The sequence below is a fragment of the Bufo gargarizans genome, chromosome 3 (genome assembly GCF_014858855.1).
Source record: "Bufo gargarizans isolate SCDJY-AF-19 chromosome 3, ASM1485885v1, whole genome shotgun sequence".
NCBI classification, from domain to species: Eukaryota; Metazoa; Chordata; class Amphibia; order Anura; family Bufonidae; genus Bufo; species Bufo gargarizans.
The window spans coordinates 124,553,500-124,581,041 of NC_058082.1; positions in this window are offsets into that span (position 1 = coordinate 124,553,500).

Consider the following 27,542-nt stretch of genomic DNA (forward strand, 5'->3'; position numbering starts at 1 on the left):
AAATTTTCGTAATGCCCCTCAGGGGTGTTAAAAGCTGTCTTCCACTCATCCCCTTCCTTGATACGAATCAGATTGTAGGCCCCCCTAAGATCAAGTTTGGAGAACCACCTAGCACCCGCAATCTGATTAAAAAGGTCAGGAATGAGAGGAAGAGGGTATGGGTTTCGGACGGTTATCCGGTTTAGCTCACGGAAATCTAGGCAAGGACGCAGGCCCCCATCTTTCTTTTTAACAAAGAAAAACCCTGCAGCCACGGGTGAAGAAGAGGGTCTGATGTGTCCCTTGGCCAGACTCTCGGAGATATAATCTTTCATGGCTTGTCTCTCGGGACCCGAAAGATTATACAACCTGGACTTGGGTAATTTTGCATCGGGAATCAGGTTAACCGGGCAATCATAAGGACGATGAGGTGGTAGCTTCTGACAACCCTTTTCAGAAAAAACGTCCTCAAAGTCCGAAATAAATGTAGGTAGGGAAGCTATGGAGGCGATTAAGCAATTGTTATTTAAGCAATTCTCTCTGCAATGCTCACTCCACTCCAATATCTCCCTGGCCTGCCAATCCACCACTGGATTGTGCGCTACCAACCAGGGAAGACCCAATACCACAGGAGAGGGAAGGCCCTCCAGAACGTAACATGAAAGACGCTCCTTATGGTGGTCCCCTACCCGAAGATGTAAGTTATGGACAACGTGAGTGAGGTTTCTCTGAGACAGAGGAGCAGAGTCAATAGCGAATATGGGAATGGGTCTCTGCAGCGTACAGAGAGACAAACCCATAGTGCGGGCAAAATGGGCATCTATCAAATTTACCCCTGCACCACTGTCTAGAAAAAAAGAAATAGACTCCGTCTTAACACCAAAAACAATAACCGCTGGCAACACAAATTGAGATGTTCGTATGGAGGAAACGTATACCCCCCGGCTGACATCCTCCGCACAGCCTGGGGTTAGTAGTTTTCCGACGGTCTTTTGTTTTTGGGAAAGGAGGGACAGACATTAATGAAATGACCCTTCCCCCCACAGAAAAAACAAGCCCCCCACCTACGGCGAACCTCAGGAGGACGGACCTGACGAGAAGTTCCTCCTAGCTGCATAGGCTCATCCAAGTCAGTACAGACTAACTGCTGCTTGGGAGAGGTTACCGATTGCTCAGGAATTTTCGATCTCTCCCTAAGACGTCTATCTATCCTGATAGAGAGGGACATAACAGCATCAAGGGAAAGGGGGGTCTCATACAGCGCCAGCGCATCCTTAACCCTTTCAGATAACCCAGAGCAGAACTGACTCCTGAGAGCCGGGTCGTTCCACTGAGTATCCGTAGCCCACCTGCGGAACTCTGAGCAATATTCCTCTGCTGGCCGATCTCCCTGTAGGAGTCTCCGTAACTTCGACTCAGCCAGGGCGACACGGTCAGGGTCATCATATATGAGACCCAAAGCCCCAAAAAATCCCTCCACTGACCGGAGAGCCTGGGAACCAGGGGGTAACGAGAACGCCCAGGATTGCGGGTCCCCCTGAAGCAGGGAAATAACAATCCCCACCCGCTGTTCTTCATTACCTGAGGAGTAAGGGCGCAGCTTAAAATATAATTTGCAGGCCTCACGGAACAACACAAATTTGTCCCTTCCCCCAGAGAATCTGTCAGGAAGAACAACCTTGGGTTCTGTAACAACCTGGTTACCCATAGCAACCGCTGGGCTTACGGTCTGCTGCATTTGCTGCTGCTGTTGGAGGACAGACGCCTTCAATCCTGCCACCTCCAAAGACAGGCCTTGAAGCTGTTTTGCCAAAGCAGCAATAGGATCCATATTGGATTCTAAGTAGAGAAAAAAAAAAAATTATATATATATTTTTTATTTTATTTTTTCTCAAAAAAAAATAAGGGCCAGTTATAATATCACGATCGGCGTAACTGTCACATACGTGACACGGAGGGAGGAAAAGAAGGAGGCCCTGCCCTAGTGAGAGGGAAGGTGGTGACCCCTGACTCACCTTGCGGCTGGTGCCTGGCTGCCCTGTCGTCCCTAGACGGGTTCCTCACCCGTACGCCGATCACGTGCCTAAAACCCTGGCTTTCCCTAGGATGAGCCCTAGATAGTGAACAGGGCGGTGGGAACACTAGTCCGCACCACTAGCTCTAAAGGAAAACACCAAGGGGAGGACAGACAATACAAACTAAACATATAATCCCAGGTGGGCAACAACAGGAGACAACAAAAGCCCAACAGGGATCCGGAGGGTAGCACTCTGGAACAACAACCAGATTCTCAGCTCCAGTGGGTCAGCATAGATGTCCAGGCAGGAAGCTCTATAACTGGCAACAAGAGAAGTGTGAGAGGAGAATATAAGGAGTTTGGGAGTGGCAGACAAGAAACAGCTGAGGAGGAGAAGCTACGGATCCCTGAGTGAGACAAAAAGGATTGCAAGGCAAACACAGAAAACAATCACTAAGAAGCAACGTGATCTTTAGACAGAGCGCGCAGCCACCCGCTGCGACTTCCTGACCCCGGGTATAACGGAGTCAGACGTGGCTCTTGACACCCTCGTGACATTAGGTCTGGACTTTGGGCCATTCTAACAAATATGCTTTGATCTAAACCATTCCATTGTAGCTCTGTTTGTATGTTAAGGGTCATTATTCTGCGGGAAGGGGAACCTCCACCAAACTCTCAAGTCTTTTACAGCCTCTAACAGGTTTTCCTCCAGTTTTGCCCTGCAGTGTTACTTTCTACCACACATAACATTTTGCATTTAAGCCCAAAAAGTTCAACTTTGGTCTCATCTGACCAGAGCACCTTCTTCCATGTGTTTGCTGTGTTCCTGACATGGCTTGTGGCAAACTGCAAACAGGACTTCTTATAGTTTGCTTTCAAAAATAGCTTTCTTCATGCCACTCTTCCATAAAAGCCAGATTTGTGGAGTACATGACTTATAGTTCTCCTGTGTATAGATTCTCCCACCTGATCTGTTGATCTCTGCAGCTCCTCCAGAGCAGTGTCGGGCTGGGGTGCCTAGGGCCCACCAGTAAAATTTATTTTGCGGCCCACCAGTAAAATTTATTTTGCGGCCCACCGTACGGATACATTTAAATATTACCTGCTCACATAGCAGCAAGATGCTACCTGATGACTGAATATGGGGGTCCCTGCAGCAGAGGATACTGGCTAGTGTTCCTCTATACCTAGAAGTCATCTGATTGTGTCTATAATAATAAACTGGGGAGTTGCTTTAATAATCTATCAAGTTTTTTATATGAACATAGCCTGGTTGAGGTTCTGTACATTGAATATATGTATGTAGAGCAGCAAGTCTATTGTGTGTGGGAATTCACTCTGGTAGTTAGGACTAGCGGATGCAGCATAGAGGCAAAGTACACAGTTCTTGAATAAAACAGAGGTGTTTATTCACACATTGGTGTATAGCAAAATGCAGATAAGACGTATCACAAAACATAGGTGGCTTGGTATTTGTTCACACACAAGGAAAGTCTATAAACAATAAATGTCATCTTTTCTCCTGGGTGTTAATTCACACCCCGTTTAGCAGTTCAGCAGGCTGTAGCCACTCTCGCAAAAGGTGGAGTAAGTCATAATACTGGGGTCTCGCGGGCTCAGCCGTTTTAAACCCCCACTGATGTACCCACTGGGCCCAGACCCACACATTCACCCCTAGTTTTGCCAAAATCTCACCCTTTACCTTCGGGTAGTCAGCCGCTTCATCGTCCTGCAAGTTGAAATACACCCGCTGGGACTCTGATGCCAGGAAAGGAGTGATGACCTCAGCCCACTGGTCTTGGGGCAGCTTTTCCCTGGTGGACACTTTCTCGTACATCGCCAGGTAGGTTTCGATGTCATCTGCGGGTGTCAAATTAGGAATCGATGCCCGGACTGCTTTCCGGGCATCGTGGACGATTGGGGTTGCTCCTGCTGTCTGCAAAGCCTTCACGTGTTGTAGCAGCAACTGGTTGGTCTCTTGCTTCTGCTTATTAGCCTCCCGTTGGTTCAGGTTGGTCTCTCGCTGCTGCAAATTAGCCTCCATGAGGGCCTTCACAACCACCATTTTGTCGTGGGGCACAGGTTTAAATACAGCTAGTTTGATGTACGACATACAACTGTGCCCAAAAATGCAAACCCAAAAATATATCGGTTTTCACGCCAGTGTCACGCCGGACGGGATCTCAGACATACAGATAAACCAGCAAACCAGGATCTAGGCGAGAAGCAGGGGAAGGGTCACCTCCTAGCAAATCCCTGACTTCTCTCCCTGCTCTGCTCAGCCCACATTCAAACCTTGATGGTAGGAATGATGTGTCCTCGTGCCTGGGCTAAAACACCCTAGATTCCCTGAGATGGTGAAAATGGGAATAGGAGCAGCCTGCTCGCACAGAATCTGGATGGGAGAGATGACACCAACACAATCAAGATAGCAAACAACAAAAACTGAAACCACACTTATCTTTTCTGAGCTGGAACAGACAACCTTCCTTCCTTGTTTCCAAGGCCAGAATGATTTCTATAACCTGCTCAGAGCACTGGGATAGAGTGCTATTTAAACTAATGACCCCACCCAGTGCACCTGATGGGAGGCAGACCCAGCATGGCTCCAAAACAGAACACTAAACACGTGCTGCTATTCTGGCCGACCTCCGCACATAGTCAGAGCAAGGCATGACAGCCAGCCACACTGCGCTTGCCTGCATTCTCCAGCAATTGTGGGGATTCGATATGGTAGTTAGGACTAGCGGGTGCAGTATAAAGTACACAGTTCTTGAATCAAACAGCAGTGTTTATTCACACATTGGTGTGTAACAAAATGCAGGTGGCTTGGTGTTTGTTCACACACAAGGAAAGTCCATAAACAATAAAAGTCACCTTTTCTCCTGGGTGTTAATTCACACCCTGTTAGCAGTTCAGCCTCATCAAGTCCATAGGCGGCCTGTTTACCATTAGAGGGGCCTGAGTCCTCCAGCCTGGTTCAAACCTCAAATCCCAGAACAGCCCTCAGTTCACAGCACACAGACTCCTGAGCTCCACTGTTAGAGGGAGGTAAATTCACACACCTGGCAGTGCTGGCTGGTTTTTATGCCTGGCAAAACCCGGCCTGGAACATGGGGAATAGTCACCCACCCAGCACTTTGACTACTCCCAGTAAAAGCCGTCCCGGATCAGCTATGACAGCCATGCTAACTCTTAAGATGTTCAGAGCTTGGGATATTTTTTTTTTATAACCTAACCCTGCTTTATACTTCGCAACTTTATCCCTGACCTCTCTGGTGTGTTCCTTGGCTTTCATGATGCTGTTTGATCAGCTGTAGTTATACTGAGAATACATTACACACAGGTAGAATATTACTATTAGTACTAGTCTATTTACTAATTAGGTGACTTCTGAAGATAATTGCTCACACTGGATTTTATATAGGGGTATTCGAGTACAGGGGGCTGAATACAAATGCACACCACACTTTTCAGGTTTTTATTTATTGAAAATTTTGAATACCATGTATCATTTATCATTTTGAAAACCATGTATCATTTAGAGTGGTTATCTAAAGAAATGTTTGTACAATGTTAGTATAGGAATAAGCCTGCCTGCAACATTACTGTTGCTCACAGCTGCGGCAATCCGCCTGCGCATTACAATATGCACTGTTGATGTCTTCAGTGCATGAGATTTGGATGCAGCAGTTGCAGGCAGAGAGTAAAGTGATCAGTGACATCGCTGGCAGGGGGGGGGGGGCAGACTTGGAAGCACAAGGGGAAGGGACTGAGACTGAGCATTTAATGACTCATTTACATATCCATCAAAGTTCTCTTGTGATCGGAAACGGCAATAAAAGTACCAAAGGTATGGTTTGAATGAAGTTGTAGTGCAAAATAGTACTTTAGCATTAGTTATCTATGCTAAATATAAGCAACAGACTCCTCTTAATAATGCAGAAAACTCTCAGCAATTTTACAAAGTACCACTAAAATATTTTCTGCAGAGGAAAATGTTTGTGATGACTAGATATTTTCTTTGATTTTATTTCCTGATTACTGATTTTTTTAACTTTGTTTCCTGAACATTATTATGGGGGCGGCCATCTTGCCTGAGCTGTTCTTACCAGCAGTTATACAGCATTAAAAAACTGCTTTAAAGCAGCCACATGGTCCATAGACACAATGGTCAGGAGGGGACTTCATTTACGTCTATGGGAGAGTTTTCTAGGAATGCTCTGTGACCTGTGCAGAGGTCATTGTAAAAAGAAATATTAGATAAGACTTGACAATCACCTATTATAAATGGTGAATCCTGTCTTATCTATACACAGAGGTGATATCTCCTTATCATTACAGGCAGGTTTAGAATAATATATAACTGCAGTAAACTGATCTGTACTGACTAATAAGTGGTGTCTATTATTAGGCTTAGTGGTCAGTGTGAAAACTCCAGGATTTTATGGTTTTAGTTTAAAATAGATAGTGACATGGAAAATTTAAAATAACATCATCAAAAATTCTCTAAAAATATGTTAAACATAAAAACATGATTTAAACAATAAGTCATTTTCTGATGCTACATTCCCGTTAACACCTTTCAGAAATTTTAATTAATCGACAGTGCATAATGAAATGGAAAAATGAATTCAGCCAGCAAAGGAAGCAATATGGATAATAACAATACATTAGTAACACTGGCGGATCCGGGAAGGGGGGGGGGGCAAAGAGCTGGCGGCGCGACCCTGCTCACAAGTGGGGGGTGGCGGAGGCAGGGCACAGGGAGATGAGCGCTTCCATTGTGGAAGCGCTCATCTCCATAGTCATCTGTATCGCTGTTAGGGGGGTGTCTTGTTACTGGCACATGATGGTGGGGTGCTTTTATTACTGGCACATGATGGGGGGTGCTTTTATTACTGGCACATGATGGGGGGGCTCTTGTTACTGGCACATGATGGGGGGTGCTTTTATTACTGGCACATGATGGGGGTGCTTTTATTACTGGCACATGATGGGGGTGCTTTTATTACTGGCACATGATGGGGGGCTCCTATTACTGGCACATGATGGGGGGGCTCCTATTACTGGCACATGATGGGAGATGCTTTTATTACTGGCACATGATTGGGGGGCTCTTATTACTGGCACATGATGGGGGCTCCTATTACTGGCACATGATGGGGGGGTGCTCTTATTACTGGCACATGATGGGGGGTGCTCTTATTATTGGCACATAATTGGGGGGCCTCTTATTACTGGAACATGATGGGAGGGTGCTTTTATTACTGGCACATGATTTGGGGGCATCTATGGGGGCACATTTTATTGGCACATGATTGGGGGCACATTTTATTGGCACATGATTGGGGGCACTTATTACTGGCACATTATTGGGGGCACTTATTACTTGCACATTATTGGTGGGCACTATAGGGGCATCTACTGAGGCCACAAAGAAGGGGTATTTTATATGAGGGGCTCTGTACAGTAGCATTTTATACTGGGACACATTATGGTGGTTACTATGGGGAAGGGGGGAGAGGAGTACTATGAGGTCATCTACAGGGGCACTAAGAAGGGGTATTTTATACTTGCAAATTATGGGGGACACTGAGGGCATCTACTGGGGCACTATATATGGGGAATTTTATACTTGTACATTATGGGGGCACTAGGAGGAAGGGGGAGAGGAACACTAAGGGGGCATTTAGTGGGGGCACTATATAGGAGTATTTTATACTGGCACATTATGGGGGCACTATGGGGACATTAGCTCAACTGGGGGCATTACAAGGGGGTATTTTTTGCATTGTCACATTATAAGGAGAATTATTTCTACGGGGGAAGGGGGGCATTATGGTGGGCTTTATTACTCCCACATGGTATGAGCCCCCTAGTAGCAGCACCAGCCTCTCCCTGCTCTGCTATCCCTCTGCCCCTTCTCCAAATCCTTATTATGAAATCTTTCTCATTAGGATAAAACACAACATCAGCTCTACTGATGTCCGAGATCCCCAAGGGCCAAGCCAATTAATTGTAAGTTTTCATGTGAAATATGTTTGTTATACACATATAGCATATACTGTGCCACACAATATACAGTATACCTCTATACTGTGCCACACAATATACAGTATACCTCTACACTGTGCCACACAATATACAGTATACCACTACACTGTGCCACACAATGTACAGTATACCTCTACACTGTGCCACACAATATACAGTATACCACTACACTGTGCCACACAATATACAGTATACCTCTACACTGTGCCACACAATATACAGTATACCTCTACACTGTGCCCCACAATATACAGTATACCGCTACACTGTGCCACACAATATACAGTATACCTCTACACTGTGCCACACAATGTACAGTATACCACTACACTGTGCCACACAATATAAAGTATACCACTACACTGTGCCACACAATATACAGTATACCTCTACACTGTGCCACACAATGTACAGTATACCACTACACTGTGCCCCACAATATACAGTATACCGCTACACTGTGCCCCACAATATACAGTATACCACTACACTGTGCCACACAATATACAGTATACCTCTACACTGTGCCACACAATATACAGTATACCTCTACACTGTGCCCCACAATATACAGTATACCACTACACTGTGCCCCACAATATACAGTATACCTCTACACTGTGCCACACAATATACAGTATACCTCTACACTGTGCCACACAATATACAGTATACCTCTACACTGTGCCCCACAATATACAGTATACCTCTACACTGTGCCACACAATATACAGTATACCTCTACACTGTGCCCCACAATATACAGTATACCTCTACACTGTGCCACACAATATACAGTATACCTCTACACTGTGCCACACAATATACAGTATACCTCTACACTGTGCCACACAATATACAGTATACCTCTACACTGTGCCCCACAATATACAGTATACCTCTACACTGTGCCACACAATATACAGTATACCTCTACACTGTGCCCCACAATATACAGTATACCTCTACACTGTGTCGTCTGTTCTATAAGCACCATTGTTTTGTAGTGGCGGACAGAAAATAATCTGGAAGTGCCCCTCCCGAGACCAGGCTCTGGATCCGCCACTGATTAGTAAGTGCCTTGTATTAACTTCCTCTACATAATAAATCTTGTTTGCTGAAGTGAGACAACCCCTTTAAGACTGTCCCCATTTACAACTATCAGTACATGAGGGAGGTGTTATTGGTGACTGATAGCATTCTCTAAGTATCTGGAGATAGCTGTCAGTTATTGATAGATGTACATGGGGTGGTCTCACATATAAAAAGTGCACAGATAAGTGTATAAATTACAAGTTTTACTGAATCTTTTGCTATAAAACTATATATCAGTCTGTTCAGCTCCTCCTGCTTTATAACATGCCGCTTGCATTTTGTGGTAACAGAGCCATTATATGGCACCCATAGAAGTTGGTAGGCATAGGGACAAACTGATTTCATGCAGAGGCACAACAAGTTTTTTTATCTGTTGGATGAAGATTCAAAACTGTGGTTAGGTGAAAACAGTATTACCTACTGCATGTGCTAATCAGAGGATCTATATTGAAGATAAAGGCTGTGGGAGGAAAATATCATTAGGGTATGCCACTGGCGTATAAAGGCAAATTTTTGTAGCATGTGCAGTTTTATGCAAATATTTATGAGCTTTTGCTGTTTTGTCACCCTTGCCATGGGAATGGGAAAGTGGACGTGGTTAGCTATGTTAATTAATCCCATACACAATAAATGCTTTCTATGATATGGATTTTAGTTGGTTTTAGTTTGCTGTCTTTGTTCTCTGTTCCGGAAAACTGCAGATATAGGGCTTACTACAGAAGTACCTGAGAAACCTAAACCTTCACAAAGGGGGAGATTTATTAAAACTGGTGCCAAGCGAAACTGGCTTAGTTGCCCATAGCAACCAATCAGATTGATCCCTTTTTTTTCACTTTGCACCGGTTTTAATACATCTCCAATTGTGTTTTTTTTTATATATTTTTTTTTACAAGAAATAAGAAACCATGTTAAAATTATACACTATATACAAGAAGTAAAAATCCAACTGTGAGGACCTTTTTGACTTCTCAATTTAACATAGTTTTTGTTAACCCAAATGTGATGTAGAAAAAAGAGATGGGAGAGGTATCCCTTTTAGTATAATGTTGATCCATGTAAACCTATTCACATGATTTGTGTGTTCCCTACATTTCTCTATATATAGATCATTGGAAAGAGTAATCTAATGGTAAATGTCTATTAGGTGACTCTTCCCAGAATATTAGGATATACTAGGAAGGAACAGATCTTCACAGCCTATACTGAACTTGACTATTTTAGGTCCTTGTCACTATAGGTTTGATAAGACTTCTGGTACCTACAAAATTCCAGTAAGTTGCATTGTGGGTAGGAGCCTCTCCCTACGTTCCTGTGTTACAAGCAGTATGGCTGCTGCCTGAGGTCTGGTTGGCTAACTACTCAGACACCAGTACAACAACTGAGAGTCTTGTGCAGCAGGTAGGCCGGAACCAGCGCGTTATATAGGAGGCACTAGGGCTTGCTTGGGGCTGTGTTATGCAAAATAACCGTGGAGCCCCAGTTATGGGTCTTCAACACAATGAAAGCCAGATATCCCTCCAGGGAGGGAAAACCAAGCAAAGGGGTGTCCCCGTTTTTGTCACCAAATTTACCATATTAAGTGGTCCCCATGTCAAAATCCAACTCTGTTACAAGTCTTAAGGATGTGACAAAGGAAAATGCCTAAGCCAGTTATCCATCCACAGACAGCTGTTTCAGGGGTTGCCCCTCATAAGTGTTGAGTAGGATTCTGGCTAACCAGGAGCAATGCCTACGAGACTACTCCAACAAAACTATAGCTGATCTTAGGGAGACCAGTTACAAATAATACTGTGGAGCCTTATTTAAGAGTCTCAACACAGCAATCCAAATTGCAAAGCTCCTGGGAAACTGTAATATGCAAAATAACCTGTGTTTTGAAGGCAGGTCATGTCCTAGTATTGTGCTCTCAGGGCCTGGTACACATGATGACTGCAAATCAGATTGGAGACTGCCATCATCCCAATGCTGTCCCTGATAGGACCGCCTCCTGGACTTCAAAGCCCAAATGAGCAGAAATATACTGTAAGGGCTCTTTCACATGAGCAGATCCTGTGCGTGGAATCCGCTTCGTGAAAAAGTGCCAAGCCCCTTTCCGGACAGCAGAGACACGGAGCATTAACATGACTGATAATGCTCTTTGCCTCTCTGTGATCTTTTTACTACAAAATCACAGTGAGATAAAATTGTCACTGTGATTTTGTAGTAAAAAGGTCAGAGAGAAGCACGGAGAATTATCAATCTTGTTAATGCTCCATGTCTCTGCTGTCCGGAAAGGGGCTTGGCTCTCCTTCACGCAGCGGATTCCACGCACAGGATCCGCTCGTGTGAAAGAGCCCTAAAAGTACTAAATACAGGTTATACCAAATCTTTTCCACAAAACTATATATCACTCTGTTCAGCTCCTCCTGCTCTGTACCATGTTGCCTGCAGATTACACTGCATATTCATGGTGACAGGTTCCCTTTAAATTGAAAATAATAATTTATTTTTTGTTGGCTAAATCGCCCAGCCCTATCTACCACCAATCGGAGACTATTCTGAGGGTTACAACCTGATACAGCAAACAACTTTTTGTACAGGTATGGACCAGGTTTTCCTGAGGGTACAAATGTCAGAGGTTGTGTGCAAATGTCAGCAATTAGAATAATGTAACATTTGTGATCATTGCGAAGTATGTGTCTGCATGGTAGCGATAAAAAGGACTCTGAGAAATTAAGAATGTTTAAACTTTATACATGACAACGTTTTTAAAGTAAAAAGTGAAATATAACAGTTTTCTAATAAGCAAATGAAAAAACAAAGAGGAACCTCCAGGGTATTTCAGCCTCTTTGGGATGATTACGGTAATTAATTTCACATATTCTTTGAGTTAAAAAAAAAGAATGCTAGGGATTAACATATTTTAGTAGATATTATTAATAGACTGGCACACTGTATCTGGCTACGAGTAGAGACCAAGCAGATATTGTATAATAAAAAATAATTTATTTTCCCTATTGCGGTTAAATTATAAATAGGAATTTAATGATAACAATAAAATAGAAAGTAAGATAAAAATGAAAATGAATCTAGTATGAAAAAGTATAAAAAATATTTAGAAAAAGTATGTAAAAAATTATGAAATTGTCACCAAAAGGGAAATTGATTATTGAGTGAATTTAACCCCAAAAATGGCTCCTTCCACTGAGGAAGGAGTCAAGTTAGACCCCGAAACGCGCCTGGTGAATTTTAACACCCGTCTGTCCAGATAGTAAAAGGACATTACATGTTAATCAAATAGGAAGCGCTTCCTTGTAATTATATTAGCCCGCAGATCCACCGAAGCCTTCCCGCATACAGAATCAACGAATACTGATCATGTGGGACACCGAGCCCACACAACACCACGTGGGAAGCTGAGCCTACAAAGCACCATGTGGGACGCCGAGCCTGCCACGCGTGTGAGGAGAATACAGCGGGCAGCGAATTTCACCTGGACGGCATATAGAATAAGAGGGAACGCACCCATAAGAAAATGTCAGAAAGGTAATAGCAGGCAGGGTAATATCTCCATGTGGGACGCCACAGGAGATACAAAGACAATACCTATCTGCTATAAGACTTAGACTACTTGTTGAAAAACGGACGTATCTTTATAATCACCTAACAGAGAACTATTTAGCTAACTACATCAGACTGTGTAACAACCAATTCAATCATGATCAGATCATTGATCAGGAAAGACATTTTTGGATCATTATTGGTCCTCTGTGGATATATAGCAATTATATTGCTACCGATCAACTGATATTCTCAACAAGAACATTTACTGCCATTTTTTTTTTTTTTTAACTTTCATGTTTTATTGATTTTTCAGCATAAGGAAATCAGACAGTAAATATGTCACTTGCATAAGCCAGAACAATGCTAAAATTTTCAAAGTACAACTTTGACATTCGTATTGTGATATTACATAGTTAAACCAACATAAGAATGCCAGATAATAAATGTCACTTGTATAATCCAGCAACTATCCCAAATATCTGCAAAGCATATTTATGACATATACAGCAGATTGTAACATAGTCAATCCGAGAACAAAACTAATAGATTGAATCCAGAACTTGCGATCCATTCCTGAGATATAATTTATTCTATACTTTAGCGTGCCCCTATATGTATTTACCTTACACCTTTATCCGTCCACCGTCCTCCATCCACCGCTCTCTCCCGCCTTGTATGCATACCACAGCCTCAGTTACTACAAAGCCAAAGAGTGAATCTTAACTGCAAACGGGGAAGAGTTCCATAATTCCCATCTTTTATGAGCCCTTAAGCGTTCAGAGTGAGAATCTGCATATATATATTCATGTTGCATATACTGGTTAACTAGTGAGATCACATCAGATACCTGAGGAGTAATGGGCAGCTTCCAGGAGGTCGCAATAAGCTTCCTTGCAGCCGAGAGAATGCCCATCATAACCGATCTATGGGAGTGAGGTAAACTTCCTATTCCGATGGACAGCACAACTAATGGAGGGTCGAGGGGGATCTGGAAGCCCGCCACTGTCGAGATAAGGTCAAAAATCTTCCTCCAAAAAGGGAGAATAATAGGGCACGACCACCACATATGTGATAAGCTTCCCTCTTCCCCACAGTTCCTCCAGCAGTTTAAACTATATTCAGGATCCATGTGTGCTATACGGGCTGGAGTCAAGTACCTTCTAAGTTGTATTTTCCTATTTTGTTCAATGTGATTAATGCATTTGGCAGTAGCTATCGTCCAGTGGAAAGCATCCCTCCACTCCTCGACCGACCAAGAGCTCCCAAATTCTTCTTCCCACTTCACCATAAAGTTCAGCTTTGTTTCTAGAGTAGGGTCTAGTGCATGATATGCAGTAGCTAGGCCCTTCCCCTGACCTGTCGTACTAGTAAAATATTTACCAAAGGGGGCAGTTTTATTCAATGAAATAATAGGAGGTCTCGTTCTGTGCAACATATGTCTAACTTGTAGGTATTGATAGAAACAAGTGTTAGGTATACCATATTTTTGATGTAAGGTCTCAAATGTTTTCATAGTGTCACCTTTATACAACTGATCTAAACGCATGATACCTGCTTTCTCCCATTCCTCTAAGGAGAGGTCGGGAACCCCATATGTAAGCGCTACCAGTGGGATCTCAGATCTCTTAGGTGAGAAAAGCAACCCTTTCTCTATATAATGGCACCAGGTCCAAACTGCCGCTTGCATAGTCAAGAGAGGGGGTGAAGATTTAGGCGCTTCCAGGGAAAGGGCGGCAAGAAAGCCTGTGAGAGAACCCCGTTTTGCGTAGGTGGATTCTAATTCATGCCATCTCTGTAGTGAGGAAGGCGCCCACCACTCTTTAGTCTGCTCAATGAGGTTCGCCTTGTAGTAACGACTGAGGTCCGGGACCCCAAGGCCCCCTTCTCTCAGCTTTGGGTATAGGGCTCGACGGTCCACTCTAGGTGTTTTGTTACCCCATATAAATTTTATAAGGTCCGACTGCAACAATTTTAATATTTTTTGTGGAATGATAAGAGGGATACATCTAAGTTTATAGAGGATCTTAGGCAGAATCATCATTTTGACCGCATTAATTCTGGCCAACCATGATAAAAACAGCTTAGAATACTCAGCATAATCTGTTAGTAATTCTTTTCTCAGGGAAACGAAATTGCTTCTCACCAAATTTAGTATACGAGGTGTTAATAATATGCCCAGGTAAATTATGCCATCCTCTGCCCACTGAAATGGAGCTTTCGCCAGGAGCTCCCTTTTGAGAGGTTCTTGGATCGCAAATGGGAGAATATGCGATTTTGTAACATTAAGTTTGTAGAAAGAGACTTGTGCATATTCTTTTAAGACTTCCATGACGCTGGGGAGAGATATCTCTGGATTCGTAAGTGATAACAGGACATCATCCGCGTACAGTCCTATTTTATGTGATGCCTTACCCACATGTATGCCCAAAATACCTGGGTCCAACCGGATTCTTTCTGCCAGGGGTTTCATCACCAGCGCAAAAACCAACGGTGACAAAGGGCAGCCTTGTCTGGTACCGTTCGTTATATCAAAGCTTTTGGAATAAAAGCCAGATGCTAATACTCGAGCTGATGGAAGGGAGTATAGATTTAAGATAGCTGACAAGATAGGTCCCCGGAACCCAAAATGATTTAACACCTCCGTCAGAAACCCCCAGTGCACCCTATCGAAAGCTTTTTCAGCATCGAGCAATATAAATATTGTGGGTGCACCGGAGGTATCCGCTATTTGGAGCAGATCAATTACTCTACGAGTACCATCTCTACATTGACGGCCAGGGATGAAACCAACCTGGTCCGTGGACACCAATTTAGTAAGAAGGGGCTGTAACCTCAGGGCCAGCAGTTTAGAGAATAATTTCAAGTCATTATTTAATAAAGATATGGGCCGGAAGTTTGCTGGAGTATCATGAGGTTTCCCTGGTTCAGGGATTGTTGTGATAATAGCACATAACATCTCTTTGGGTATAGTACCCGGGAGAAGGAATGTATTAAAAAGCCGTGTAAGGTATGGTAGTAAGCTTACTTTAAAGGATTTATAATAGTCCCCCGAAAAGCCATCTGGGCCTGGAGCTTTATGCAATTTTAATGATTTAATAGCTATATCTATTTCCCGTTCCGAAAAGGGGGCATTGAGCAACTCCAAATCTTGGGAGGCAATACTTGGAAGAGATACTGATTTTAAGAAATTCAGTATGGTATGTGGGGTAGGTTGTGGGATGTCGCCGTCATTTTTCAAATTATAAAGAGAACTATAGTAATCTGCAAACGCATTCGCAATATCTATCGGATGTGTAGTTATCTTTCCATTATTTCGCTTCATTGAATCTATACGGGAGGCTATTTCCCTTTTTTTCAGTCTGCGGGCTAGCATAGCCCCGGCTCTATCTCCTAAGTGATACCATTTTGCCTTTGATCTGGTTAGGGCCTTTTCAAATTTGCAGAGCAAGAGAGAGCGTAATTGAAAGCGCAAGTCTGTGAGTTGAGCTGATAATGTGTCTGTAGGGGTCTCCTTAAATCGCGTTTCTACCTCCACTATTTGAGCTAAGATATCCTGCATCCGTTTATCCCTTTGCTTTTTAAGTTTGGACGCATTCTGAATGAAAAGGCCTCTCATGAAGCTTTTATGGGCGCACCATAATGTGGAGACGCTGATATCTGGCGTGTCATTGAGAACAAAATATTCGTCCAAAGCTTTAGAGAATAATTGGTGCCGATTTTCATCCCTCAGCAAAAATGAGTTAAGGCGCCAAAGCGGTGGATTAGGATTAGGATAATTATCTGAGATGTGTAGGTAGATTTGAGCATGATCAGACCATGTAATATTGCCTATTGCTGTGTGAGTGGTTTTATGCAGAAGGTCTTTGGAAATAAGGAAGTAGTCGATTCTAGATTGGGAGATATGAACCTGAGACATAAAGGTATAATCCCTTTCTGTCGCATGTTGGTACCTCCATATATCATGTAGGGGAGAAGTTTTGAGAAGCTTACCCAACGTAGGCCGATGACTCCCCGTTTTCTTGGAGCAATCCATCGAAGGATCAATGGGCAGGTTAAAATCTCCTCCTAGAATGATGGAACCCCTGGCAGAATTCAACAACTTCTTAAAGAACCTCGTAAGGAAAGAAACTTGGTGAGAGTTAGGTACATAGACATTAGCCATGGTGTATTCAGCATGGTTGATAGAGCAAAGGAGGATAATATATCGTCCCGCTTGGTCAATAATAGTTTGATGTGCTTTAAATTGGACCAAACGCCTAACCCCTATAAGAACCCCAGCTTTTTTAACTTCTGTCGATGCACAATAAAGATGTGGGTAGTGCCTATTTGAACACTTACCAACATCTTTGGTCAACAAATGAGTTTCTTGAGCTAGCACTATATCACACTTGGTCTTATTAGCATCATTCCACAGCGCAGAGCGCTTGTAGGGGGAATTTAGACCCCTTACATTTACAGACATTAGGTGTAGTACCATTGTGGTTTTGTGGGGATAGGTAAGTACTTAGCGTTAAACTGGAGAGAACGGTGGATTTCAGACGGCGCGACGGACACAGCAGATTCAGGATCACATTGAGTCTGGAAGAAATAACAGGAGTTAACAAGATTACAAAGTAAAACTAGGCAAACATGCCTATATTGGTGCAAAAACCAGAGAAAAGCGCCCATGAGTTTTCAGGAGCGCAAAGGTTTCCAAATTAAACAGAAAGATCCTGACAGGATCACCTTAATTTATAAGAACCGTAAGTAATTTTGAGGTTAGAGTATTCAAAAAAGATAAGAGATTTGGCATAGCAACTACAACAGTGGAGGTGTTACCAATTTCAGCTCACTCTACAGACAGAGAAGAAGGAATGTTAGGCAGTTTATGTAAGGGTTAATGATAGATCGAATACAGAATAGAAGAACGTAAGTGTCCCCGTTTAGGATACATGAGAATTCCCACATCATAAGAAAATTTGTACATTAGAACACATTCATGTTATCTCCTCATCAGGTTGTTTAGGGGACAACCGATCAGTCTTTCTTTTATTACTTTTCCCATGCCTGCCAGCTTGTGCAGTGGACCACGGAATCGGAGCTGGTATTACTGGAAATGCCTGTAGATTTTGGACACTGCACCAATCTTCAATGGAGATCATGGGGTCTCCCAGTGCTGACAAAAGTTCCGTAAGGTCCTCATATCGACGGATAGAAAATCTTTTCCCCGCCACCGTAGTGGAGAGTCCAAACGGAAACAACCAGCGGTATAATATTTTCCTATGTCGCAGCAAATCTGTGAGAGGTTTCAGTTGTTTCCTTTTGTGCAGAGTTATAGGAGCTAGGTCTTGGTATAGCACAAACTGGTGATCTTCAAAGGACCAAGAGGGGGATACCCTAGCCTTCCCCAACATGTCTCCCTTGACTCTGAAGTCCAGAAATCTACAAATAATATCCCTGGGGGGATCATTAGGGTTGGGCCTAGGTCTTAATGCTCTGTGTGCCCTCTCAATTTCAATGGAGAGGGGATAATGATCTCCCAATAAAGCAATGGCAATCTGTTTCACCGTTGAGAGTAGAGATTCAGCAGTATACGTTTCAGGAAAGCCACGGATTCTTAAATTATTGCGCCTATTGCGATTATCTTGGTCCTCCATTTGAATGTAAATCTGGTTCAGATGATCTTGACATGTTTGAAAATGAGTGGCAACATCTCTAGAATGATTGCAGAGTTCTGCAGTGGTGTCCTCCAAACTATCCACACGATGACCAATATGGCGTAGATCTTATTTAATTTCTTGCAAATTATGTGCTAGAGGCGACAGGGCATTGGTGAGGGTTTGCTGAAAAAAGTCCCTTGATAGAGGGAGATCTGTCTGCATTGCAGTTTGCGCAGTGCAGTGTGCCACTTAAAGATAAAGGTAGATTCACATGAGCAGAGGTTTCAGCACTTGCAGACGCTTTTGTGATAAATTTTTCCATATTGCCTTTGCCATGAAGAGTTTTCTGAGGCATGTTAGTTGCTGGAGAAATCACTTATGGATGCTATGCCTTTGTGTGCTGTATATCCTCACATGTGCTATAAAGGTGTCCAGCCAGGAAAGATCATAATTAATGATCTGAAAACATTGAGCCTGCGGCTCTAATATGTGGAACAAAGAGACCTCCTCTCAAAAAGTAAAAGAAGGGACATTTAAAACATTAGGACTCAGTCCTCACACTAAATCAATCCAGAGATAACTGGGGAGACCAGATGCGATATGTGCTAGTGGCGCTTCACTTTTAAACGGAAAGTGGAGTCCTTAGAGGCCTTAATAATGGCGCTGGTTCCTCCAGTATAAATTGCAAAGACACAGACACAGTACCTTCAAAATGCAAAGCCCGAAAAGGACTGAACAGCAGGCCTCCTTTCACCTCAGAGAGCCTCAGCTCCGATCAGTGCAGAGTAGATCTTTAATCCTCCACCTGCGATGCTCCCTTTCAAGATGGCGCCTTACTTCAGACGGTTCTGCCACGCGCTGCTAACACTCTGCGCAGCGGGACTCTCACCCCACACTGCACAGGTTTCTTATTCGCAGCGGGATCCCATCCAGGGAAGCTCCGGTAATCACCTCTCCCTATAGGTATTCGCTGGGAGGGTTGTAGAATCAATGTCCCGGTCTGTGTGTCGGATCCGGGTGCCGCCTGTTAGCTAGGCCCCGATCACATCTCCGGCTCACCGGCACTCACAGAGCTCCAGATAGGGTCAAATTGTAGCTGGCGGGTTACAGCTTTCCAAAATGAGTGATTTGTGGCTGTATAAGGCGGTTTTCCGACAGGATGGTGATAGATGCAAGATCGAGTGGACAGAGCTCCCTCACCACACGTCTCTTCCTGTCCACGGCAAAGCTTTACTGCCATTTTTTAGGTTAAATTCCCTCCATAATCAATTTCCCTTTTGGTGACAATTTAATCATTTTTTTTAATTATTTTTCTAAATATTTTTTATATTTTTTCATACTAGATTAATTTCCATTTTTATCTTACTTTCTATTTTATTGTTATCATTAAATTCCTATTTATATTTTAACCGCAATAGGGAAAATAAATTACTTTTTATTATACAATATCTGCTTGGTCTCTACTTGTGGCCAGATACAGTGTGCCAGTCTATTAATATCTACTTACACACAGTGGCGCACCTACAGGGGGTGTCCAGCGGGTCTGGACCCCCCCTAGAACAACCAGCCAATATAAAAAAAAATTATCCCTCAGGGCAACACCGTCGATCACCACAGGTGGCGCGGCCCTGGATGTAATTGCGGCAGCAGTGTGGGGGGGCAGTAGGAGATGAGCGCTTCCATTGTGGAAGCGCTCATCTCCATATTCTTCTGTATCGCTGTCCTCAGGACAGTGATATAGATGCCTGTGCTGCAGCAGGGGAGAGAGAGGCGTGTCCCTCCCCTGTTCTTCTGATAGGCCGTAGGCACTTATGCCTGCAGCCTATCAGAGACCAGCTCAGGCGGCGCGATGATGTCATCATCGCAACTCCTGAGCCGGGCAGCACACAGCAGGGACACAGGCCGGAAGAGGCCTGCTTAGCATCGCTGCTGATGAAGGTATCAGTTTTTTCTTTTTTCTTTTTTGGAGGGGGGGGAGCTGGCACTATGGGGGCATCTGACAATTCTTCCAGCCCAATTTTTTGGGGTCACTCTGGGGGCATTTCTTACTGGCACATTATGGGGGGGCACCATGGGGGAGAGGAGCACTATGGGGGCATCTGGGGGCTCTAAAGGGGCTTTTTTTATTGACACATATTGGGGGGCACTATAGGGGAGAATGGCATTATGGGGCATCTGGTGGCACTATAGGGGCATTATTTGGGGGCACTATGGGGAAGTGGGGGCTCTAAAGGGACCTTTTTTCTTATTGGCACATTATGGGGGGCATTATGGCATCTGGTGGCACTAAGGGGGCATTTTTTACTGGCACATTATGGGAGGCACTATAGGGGAGAGCGGCACTATGGGGCATTATTTGGGGGCACAATGGGGGAGTGGAGCACTATTGGGGCATATAGTGGCACTTAGAAGGGGCATTTTTAACTGGTATATTATGGGGGACACTATGGGGAAGGGGGAGAGGAGCACTATCAGGGCATTTACTGGGGCTCTATATAGGGGTATTTTATACTGGCATACATTATTGGGACATTAGCTCAACAGCGGGCACTAAGCGAGGGTATTTCATGTACTGTCATATTATAGGGAGAATTATTACTACTAGGAGGTATTATGCGGAGCTTTACTACTACTGGGGGGCTATGAGGAACATGATTACTAGTGTGGGCACTATAGGGGCATTATTACTACTAAGTGTGCTCTGGCAGAGAATTATTTCTATTGGTGGGATTTTGGGGAGCACTGTTACTTTGGGGGGCACCCTGCTACAGTATCAGCTTAGCACAATAATTTTTGGGGGACATTATCTTTATACTATTAGTGTCTGGGCAGTTATTTTTTAGAGCACTGTGTGCCAATAATTGTTGAAGGGGGCACTATCTGTGTGGTAGTAGTATTTCCGGGGGGACTTTCTCTGCAGTATAGTATTGGGGGTGGCAGGAAAGGGTGTTCAGAAGATGTGAAGATGATGGAAATGTGGGAAACTAATGTCTGTTTATTAATCTCTGCAGAGACGGGAGATGGCTGAAAAATCATCATGGCGGTCTGGTCTGAATGGAGAAGATAAAGAAAAAGAATGTCTACAACAAAGGTGACATCACTGGATGTAAGAGGTATGGGGCGCTATGTAGGAGAGGAGATGCTCCTGCTCCTCCTCCTGCCATTTGCAGAAGGAGGATTCAGAGCTGGGTGAGGACAGGCCAAAAGGGGCAGCAGGCCATGGGCGGGTGGCAGATGGTGGGGGGGAACCACAGGCCTTGAGCAGGATCTGGGGAGGGAGGAGAGCGGAGGAGCTTCCTGGCTGTAGCCTGCTGTTTATTGTATAATGTGAAGCAGGCAGTGCAGCCAGGACAGAGGCCCCCCCTCTCCGTATGATGTGTAGAGACAGGCCTCAACAATAGAATTTCAGCTGTACAGTGTTTGTTGGGAGTAGCCTATTATATGTAGGAGGGGCTTTTAATAATGGGTGGGGCTAAAACAAATTGCTGCGTGCGCTGCATTGTTCTGTTCCTAAGGAGCTTTTACAAATGACATATTTTAACCTAAAAGTTTCACAATTTTAGTACAAGTAACTTAAAATACATCAAAGAAATTCTACAACCTTCTCTGTTTAATTAAAGAAATAACGGCTAATACAGAAATACAACATAATTTAGTTTGACTTATCTACTGAATTATTTTTTAAACTTCAGTATGAAAAACACTTATCCAGTGGCACTAATAAGTAATCTGCATCTTTTTAACAAATTGGTTAAGTCATCAAGGAGTTTTGTTCTTTCTTTAGTCCTTGAATAACTTTCAACGTTTTATGTATATATAAAATGTTAATTAGGTGTTTATGCCACTATTGTGGCGTAAAAAAGTTGCTAAGTACGACACACGCATAATTGTGCAAAAATTTGCGAAATGTCACTAGTCTTGTCACTTTTTGAAAGTAGTTAGAAAAGTGGCAGGGACTTAGTGGGGCTTTGTTCTCCGAGGCCCACTAGATTTACTATAATTCACGGAAGAAACTGGAGTAAATAATATTTCAAACCTATGCTAGCTGGCATAGATTTGAAAGTCTTGCACATGGACTGCCTGGAAATGCGGCAAATTTATTAAGAGGCCTGTGCCTCTTTATAAATTTGGAACATTCTGGCATTTGTAACTCCAGTCTTAGTATATCTCCTCCAAAGAATCTAAAATTAAAGCTATGAGCTGTATGTACTGAGCTATGAGTAGTTACATAGAAGGTATCTTTAAAGTAAAAGTAACGTTAATACCTTGTTTAAAGCTGCTACAAAGAAACACGAGGGATAGGAGTCAAAGGGGTAGATGTTCTATTGTATGTGCATAAAACAATAATAATAGTATGGCATGTGTTATACACAATTATGTTGCTGCAGCCCTAGGCAAAGTCAAACTGTAATTTTCATGCAAGGCATGACCAGTTGTTAACCAATCTAGCAATTTCCAGAAATACATGAAAGACCTTTAGGTTGTACAGGTCCTTCTCAAAAAATTAGCATATTGTGATAAAGTTCATTATTTTCTGTAATGTACTGATAAACATTAGACTTTCATATATTTTAGATTCATTACACACCAACTGAAGTAGTTCAAGCCTTTTATTGTTTTAATATTGATGATTTTGGCATACAGCTCATGAAAACCCAAATTTCCTATCTAAAAAAATTAGCATATCATGAAAAGGTTCTCTAAACAAGCTATTAACCTAATCATCTGAATCAACTAATTAACTCTAAACACCTGCAAAAGATTCCTGAGGCTTTTAAAAACTCCCAGCCTGGTTCATTACTCAAAACCGCAATCATGGGTAAGACTGCCGACCTGACTGCTGTCCAGAAGGCCATCATTGACACCCTCAAGCAAGAGGGTAAGACACAGAAAGAAATTTCTGAACGAATAGGCTGTTCCCAGAGTGCTGTATCAAGGCACCTCAGTGGGAAGTCTGTGGGAAGGAAAAAGTGTGGCAGAAAACGCTGCACAACGAGAAGAGGTGACCAGGACCCTGAGGAAGATTGTGGAGAAGGACCGATTCCAGACCTTGGGGGACCTGCGGAAGCAGTGGACTGAGTCTGGAGTAGAAACATCCAGAGCCACCGTGTACAGGCGTGTGCAGGAAATGGGCTACAGGTGCCGCATTCCCCAGGTCAAGCCACTTTTGAACCAGAAACAGCGGCAGAAGCGCCTGACCTGGGCTACAGAGAAGCAGCACTGGACTGTTGCATGTCATTCGGAAATCAAGGTGCCAGAGTCTGGAGGAAGACTGGGGAGAGGGAAATGCCAAAATGCCTGAAGTCCAGTGTCAAGTACCCACAGTCAGTGATGGTCTGGGGTGCCATGTCAGCTGCTGGTGTTGGTCCACTGTGTTTTATCAAGGGCAGGGTCAATGCAGCTAGCTATCAGGAGATTTTGGAGCACTTCATGCTTCCGTCTGCTGAAAAGCTTTATGGAGATGAAGATGTCATTTTTCAGCACGACCTGGCACCTGCTCACAGTGCCAAAACCACTGGTAAATGGTTTACTGACCATGGTATTACTGTGCTCAATTGGCCTGCCAACTCTCCTGACCTGAACCCCATAGAGAATCTGTGGGATATTGGGAAGAGAAAGTTGAGAGACGCAAGACCCAACACTCTGGATTAGCTTAAGGCCGCTATCGAAGCATCCTGGGCCTCCATAACACCTCAGCAGTGCCACAGGCTGATTGCCTCCATGCCACGCCGCATTGAAGCAGTCATTTCTGCAAAAGGATTCCCGACCAAGTATTGAGTGCATAACTGAACATAATTATTTGAAGGTTGACTTTTTTTGTATTAAAAACACTTTTCTTTTATTGGTCGGATGAAATATGCAAATTTTTTGAGATAGGAAATTTGGGTTTTCATGAGCTGTATGCCAAAATCATCAATATTAAAACAATAAAAGGCTTGAACTACTTCAAGTTGGTGTGTAATGAATCTAAAATATATGAAAGTCTAATGTTTATCAGTACATTACAGAAATAAATGAACTTTATCACAATATGCTAATTTTTTTAGAAGGACCTGTATATTTAATTATGTATCACCTGTTTTAAAAATTTCTACATGTTGTAGGAAAGCTGGTCCTCTGCTGTGAGAACTGCCAATAAAAAGGTTATTCCAGGATCAGAATATTGATGGCCTATAAAGCATCAATATCATATTGAATTCTTGGCACTCCTGTCTGAAGAGTCTGTTCATTGTTCACGTCAGTCCGTCTACCTGCACATCGTCTACTCAGGAGCGGGGGTGCAGGATATTGCAAGTTCCTCTCACAATGCGCAAGTAGGTGAACTTCCCGACCTCTACCAGTTTACCAGACTGACCATGTGCTGCTTGTCCCGATCCCTGCCTGTATACTGTATTGACTCTGTGCCACCTGCTCGACCTGTTGCCTATCATACTGCATGAACTCTGCCTGTCCTGACTTTGACATTTCCATTGATCATGCTCATATCTGTCTCATTGGTGCCCAATGCCGGGGTCTCTTGACCCGCCTTAGTCTGTAGCCTCTAAATGAATATAAAGTTAAAGGATGCGGGAACCGCGCTCTAAATACAAAGTAAATGTCAGTGAGTCTCTCCTGCAAATATAGGGAAAAAATCCGGTAAAATGTCCAGTTAATGAAGATGGAAAGTTCACTGGACCAGGATGTTCATAAGATGTTTAAACAGTTCCCCTGCTACTGATCCATAAGTAGCATAACTGACCAAATTCCGGACCCAAAAGAGAGGTGAAAGCTGCTGGAAAATGTCAGTAATTCATCCACAGACACCTCCTGCTGATCCACAGATCTCGTGCTGAGTATCCAGCCTCTAAATCCAACCACCGAACCTTCAAAGGAATAAAGACAGATGGTGCAGTACCCTCGGTATCTTCAATAGTAAGGATTTTATTATACTTACAATCAAGAAGTTTAAAATTTGCACATAAAAAAGGCCCGACCCGGGTTTCGCTGTTCGCTTCGTCAGGGGCTGCGGTATACTGACCGCTGCAAACCACGAGTGGAAGTACTCTCACACCCCGGAACTGTGAGAGTACTTCCACTCGTGGTTTGCAGCGGTCAGTATACCGCAGCCCCTGACGAAGCGAACAGCGAAACCCGGGTCGGGCCTTTTTTATGTGCAAATTTTAAACTTCTTGATTGTAAGTATAATAAAATCCCTTACTATTGAAGATACCGAGGGTACTGCACCATCTGTCTTTATTCCTTTGAAGGTTCGGTGGTTGGATTTAGAGGCTGGATACTCAGCACGAGATCTGTGGATCAGCAGGAGGTGTCTGTGGATGAATTACTGACATTTTCCAGCAGCTTTCACCTCTCTTTTGGGTCCGGAATTTGGTCAGTTATGCTACTTATGGATCAGTAGCAGGGGAACTGTTTAAACATCTTATGAACATCCTGGTCCAGTGAACTTTCCATCTTCATTAACTGGACATTTTACCGGATTTTTTCCCTATATTTGCAGGAGAGACTCACTGACATTTACTTTGTATTTAGAGCGCGGTTCCCGCATCCTTTACTTTATATACTTTAGGAGTTTGACCCTACTCCCTTAAGGGCACCGCTGCTATTGTCTATTTCCATACCAGTTAACACTATATTTTTTCTCAGCCTCTAAATGAAGACTATACCTAGAGGTAGCAATTTGGTGACTCATGCAACAGCGTTCCAATCCCTGCACAGGAGTGAATGGGTGAAAATTGGGTCCGCCTTGGAGGAGTAGCCCCAAGCTAAATCCATTTAGTAGTCCACACCTGCTGCGTTACAGGAATTAAATAAAAATTGTATAAATAGATATATAGAATAGTAAATAGAAGAAGAACATGTTTAATGCTATATGTCACATATTAAAAAATCGCTTTTCTGTAACTGTTGTTACTAAATCCGTTCTTTCACTTCTTATGAGGAGAACAGTCCAAAAACATCTCAAATGTTTCAGTCACAAGATAATACAATACTCGTTCTGTCCTTCACACAGTAAACAATCAGTAATTCCCTTATAAATCCAGAGCAGAAGATGAGATCTTCGAAATAAATATCCTAGTATTGCATTTCATTCCAAAGTAAATGGGGAATTCTAAATTGTTCATCTCTGGTCTGTGCCAAGAAAAGGGCAGAAGACACTTTTCACAATTTTTATTTCAGATATTATAAGTATGTATTGTATACATGAGTACAATAATCTACAGAACTGAGAGAAATGTGTCTCTTTTAGTATATCCCTTAAATGATAAGAAGAGTTAGAGGACAGTCCATTCTTATGGGATGTGACCAAACATGGCCAGGGACCCACCAACCTACCATACACTACATGTGCTTTGGTATGTACATCCTTGGCTGACTTCTTATAATTTTCAGGTTATTGTAGGGCAATTGTAAAAAGCTGCAGCCTCATTGTATTTCTTGTATATGTGTTTGTTGCACTGCAAAGCATCCCTGTCAGCAGATTTGTACCTCTGAAACGGATGACCTGTTGCATGTGCGCTTGGCAGCTGAAGGCATCCGTGTTGGTCCCATGTTCATATGTTCCCATATTGCTAAGAAACATGAAGTTTTAATACATGCAACTAAACCTCTAGGACCAACAGAGGCATTGCCATTACACCTAGAGGCTCTGCTCCTTCTGCAATGGCTGGACTCTCTTCACTTTGATTGACAGGGACAGGTGTTATGATGTTTTCCCTGCCTGGAGAGGGGGCACCAGTTGCAGAGAGAGCAGAGCCTCTAGGTGTAATCGTCCCATGTTCATATGTGCCCGCAGAGAACTGAACCACAATGAGTAAGGTCAACACTAGGGTTGAGCGAACCCAAACTGTAAAGTTCAGGTTCGTATTAAACTTTAGGATTTTTGGACCCCAGACCCGAACCTGAACACTTCAGTAAAAGTTTGGGTTCGGGTTCGGTGTTCGGCTATTTTATGGTGCTTTTTGAAAGGCTGCAGTGCAGCCAATCAACAAGCATTTAACTCTGTGCCCTTAGAAGCCATCATAGCCATGCCTACTAATGGCATGGCTGTGATTGCCCAGTGCAGCATGTGAACCAACCTCTATATAAGCTGGAGTCACGTAGGCGCTGCACGTCACTCTGCTCTGATTAGTGTAGGGATAAGATGCTGCTGCTGTGAGGGAGAGAATGGGAAAGAATCTTTAATCAGAAGTGCTTGTTAACTCAGCGATCTA